The sequence below is a fragment of the Carlito syrichta genome, unplaced genomic scaffold (assembly GCF_000164805.1).
Source record: "Carlito syrichta isolate Samal-C Ts95f unplaced genomic scaffold, Tarsius_syrichta-2.0.1 Scaffold311524, whole genome shotgun sequence".
In the NCBI taxonomy this organism is placed as follows: domain Eukaryota; kingdom Metazoa; phylum Chordata; class Mammalia; order Primates; family Tarsiidae; genus Carlito; species Carlito syrichta.
In genome coordinates this window covers 394,455-398,678 of record NW_007255620.1, presented here as the reverse complement: position 1 = coordinate 398,678, position 4,224 = coordinate 394,455, and the positions used below count along the sequence as shown (strand labels likewise).

Below are 4,224 nucleotides of genomic sequence, written 5' to 3'. Positions count from 1 at the left end.
TAAATAAAAAAATCAGCCGGGTGTGGTAGTTCATGCCTGTAATTCCAGCTACTCGGAAGGCTGAGACGGAAGGATTGCCGGAGCCCAGCAGGTTGAGGCTGCGGTGGCTGGGAGCAGCCACTGCACTCCAGTCTGGGCGACAGAGTGAGACTCCAACTCAAAAAAAAAAGTCATTGATTACCTCTGGAGGATGCTAGAGAACAAACTCATTATTTTGAAAACTGGTAAATACAGAATGACATTAATCTGCCTTTCCTAAATAAATTGTGCCAAAATAGCAGATGAAATAGTTGTCTGTAAATGAAATTAATTTAGACAGAATGATAGAATTAGAATATTCACATTTTGCAACCCCTAAGAAAATAATGGAGCTAGGCAATGCTCGTCATGGCTGCCAACTAGAATTATACATCTCCAGATGGAAAAACACAATAAAACTCAATCTATGATGTATCCTTGCCAAAAAATAGACCATGAATCACATCAAGTCTTTAAATCTAACTACCAGTTTGAAAAAAATAAAACGTGGGGGAGGCAGAGGAACAAGATAAATGGTACAGAGACACAATTAACACAATGCAGAACGTGGAAAGTTCTATAGGAAACAAGTTATTCTTCAACAAATAAATGTCAAGGAAAAAAACTATTAAAAGAGACTTAAGCTCTAAGTCTAACCATGAGAAAATTGCCAAACAAATTTCAAAAGAAGGGCCACTTACCAAACACCTCCATTAATACTCCCCAAAACTATCAAAGTCATCAAAAACAAGGAACATCTGCAGAACTGTCACAGCCAAGAGGAACCCAAAGATACATGATGTGGAATCTTGAAACAGATAAAAATACATTCGGTAAAAACTAAGAAAATCTGAATAAAGTATGGACCTTAATGATAATTTATCAATGTTGATTCATTAAGTATTATTATAACAAATATGCCACACTCATGTAAGAGGTTAATGATAGGGGACACTGAATGCAGGGTACATGAGAATGCTGTGTACTATCTTCTCAATATTTCCATAAACCTAAAACTGTTCTTAAAAAAATAGTCTATTTAAAAGACACCAGGCTCAGTGGCTCAGCCTGTAATCCCATGCCTTGGGAGACTGAGGTGAGTGGATTGCCTGAGTTCGCGGGTTCGAGACTCGCCTGGGCAAATTGGCGAGACCTCATCTCTACAATAAAAATCAAAAATGAGTCAGGCGTGGTAGCGCACGCTTGTAGTTCCAGCTACTCAGAAGGCTGAAGCGGAAGGATCACCGGAGCCCAGCAGGTCGAGGTTGCCGTGGCCGGGAGTGGCCACTGCACTCCAGTCTGGGCGACAGAGTGAGACTCCTACTCAAAAAATAAAAAAACAAAAGAAGAGAGACAGACTTAAGACACATATCAACCGAATGCAATACATGAATCTTGTTTTGATACTAATGCAAACAAACTGTATATATACTTATTAGACAATTTAGGAAATCTGAACATCACACATTTTAAAATGTTTAAAAAATTATTGCGAGTTTTTCAAGTACAATAATAATACTGTGGTTATGTTTTTTAAGAGTCCTGATTTTTTTTTTTTTTTTTTTTTTTTGGCCCTAGGGCAAAGGTGGCTTTTATTTTCTCTTGGGGAAGGAAGGAGAGGGGAGCTTTCCTAGGCACAGAAACCTAGGAAGGGTGGCTGCGCCCTGAAGAGAAGAGGCTGGAAGAGCAGATCATTCAGAAGGGTTCATCCTTGTCCACTTCCGGGTCCTCAGCGGCAGGGTGTGCTTGCGGGGGTCATTCTCCTTGGGGCAGCAGCTCCTGCATCCATGGAGGCACAAGGAGGTGTCTGCTAGTGTTCACAAAGAGGAGGGGAGGGCAGGTGCCCTGAGTGAGGGAGCAGAGCGCTGGGCTGGCCGACTCCACACCCGACGCCTGCCCAGTATGACAGCTTCCTTAGGCCTGGCTGGTGGGTCTCTTCTCCCGAGAAGGGCCTGAGGGGACCACAGGCAACGCTTGATCCAACCGCTGGTCCTTTAAATGTCCGTCTCCCACAGTGACTCTTCACCACCCGCCCGCTCCTCTTCTGGGCTATTGCGCAGGTGACTCTGACTGGCTTCCATGGGGGCTCATCACTGGCAGGGCTGGTGACCCCAGGAATGGTGGGTAGATCTCTCGGGGGTGTTTTGGTCAAGGGTGAGTTCTGATACTCCATCAGGAATTTCCGGTGGTAGATGATCTTGGTATCTCCCACAGTGGTACCGAAGAGCGTGCCGCCGGGGGTCTTGTTGGAGACCTGGGGCAGCAGCCCGCCGCACGCAGTTTGCCGAGCACCACTGGGCGGACGGCGGAGATGGCCCCGCTTGGGGTCTAGCTGCAGCTGCTGCCCCCGGACATGGTCTCCTGCACGCTGCACCCGCCACCCCCTCACGGCCTCCCCAGTGCTGACCTTTCAAAATACTGCCATGCGACCTGTCAGACCACAGTGGAATAAAAATAAATATCAACACCAACAACGTTCCCCCAAAACCCACAAAGACATGGACACTAAACAGCATGATGATGAATGACTGTTGGGTAAACACAGAAATCAAGACGGAAATTAAAAGATTCCCGGAAACAAATGAAAATGAAGAAACATCTTACCAAAACCTCTGGGATGCCATGAGATCAGTTCTAAGAGGGCTCTACAAACACACATCAAGGAAATGGCAAGGTTGCAAGTTAACAGCCTAACAAATCACCTAAGGGAACTGGAAAGACAAGACCACCCTAACCCTAATTTTAGCAGAAGAATTCAGATCACCAAAGTAAAAGCCCAAATTCAGGACATAGAAGACAAAAGTACAGAAAAAAATCAACAAAATAAAAAACTGGTTCTTTGAAATATTAAACAAGACTGATGAACCCTTAGCCAGAATGATCAGGAAAACGAAAGAAAAAATCTCAAACACAATCAGAAATACAAGAGATTATCAGAGATTACTATGCACACCTGTATGGAAACAAACTTTACAACCTAAATGAAATGGGGGACTTTCTGACATCACACAATCTCCCAAGGTTAAAACAAAAAGACACTGAATAGATCAATAACAACCAAGGAAATTGACTCTGTCATAAAACTACCTACCAAAAAAACCCTGGACCAGACAGTTTTCCGGCAGAATCTACAAAACACACAAGGAGGACCTGATACCAATCCTACTGGAAGTATTTCAGGTAATTGAGAAAGATGGAATTCTCCCCAAATCATTTTACGAAGCTAATATCATACCAAAACTCTAACTGGTAAACATCCAACAAAAAAGATAACTGCAGGCCAATATCCCTTATGAACATAGATGCAAAAATTCTCAACAAGATTCTAGCAAATTGGATCCAACAACACATCTCAAAAATCATCCACCATGACCAAGTATGCTCCATTCCTGGGATGCAGGACTGATTCAACATCCACAAGACCATAAATGTAATGAAATACATCAACAGATGTAAAAACAAGAGCCACATGATTATATCATTAGATACAGAAAAAGCTTTTGATAAAATCCAGCATCTCTTCTTGATAAAAATCCCCAAACACCTAGGCATAGAAGGAACACACCTCAAAATAGTAAGCACCATCTATGATAAACCCACAGCCAGCATATTGCTAAATGGACAGAAACTGGAAGCATTTTTCCTGAAAACTGGAAAAAGACAAGGATGTCCACTCTCACCCCTCTGTTAAACATTGTGTTTAGAAGTCCTAGCTAGAGCAATTAGACCAGAGAAGGAAATTAGGGGTATCCAAATAGGAAAAGAGAAGTTAAATTATCCCTCTTTGCTGATGATATGATTCTATTGCCTCGAAAATCCAAGAGAATCTGTCAAAAACCTCCTTGCACTGATAAAGGACTTTGACAAGGTCTCGGGATACAAAACAATATGAAAAAGACAGTAGTATTCTTATACACCAACAACAAACAGACAGAGAGCCAAATAAAAAGCACAATCCCATTCACAATAGCCACACAAAAAATGAAATACCTCAGCATATTCTTAACTAAAAAAGTGAAAGATCTTTACAATGAAAACTACAAAATGCTGCTCAAAGAAATCCAAGAAGACACAAACAAGTGAAAAAATATTCCATGCTCATGGATAGGAAGAATCAACATTGTTAAGATATCCATCCTACCAAAGGCAATCTACAAATTCAATGCAATACCCATTAAATTACCAACTTCATTCTTCTCAGACCTG

General features: G+C 42.0%; 1 pseudogene; it reads right to left on the bottom strand.

Moving 5' to 3' along the window:
- Positions 1 to 2,012: 2,012 nt before the first annotated feature.
- Positions 2,013 to 2,373, bottom strand: LOC103271318 (annotated as a pseudogene).
- Positions 2,374 to 4,224: the final 1,851 nt, after the last annotated feature.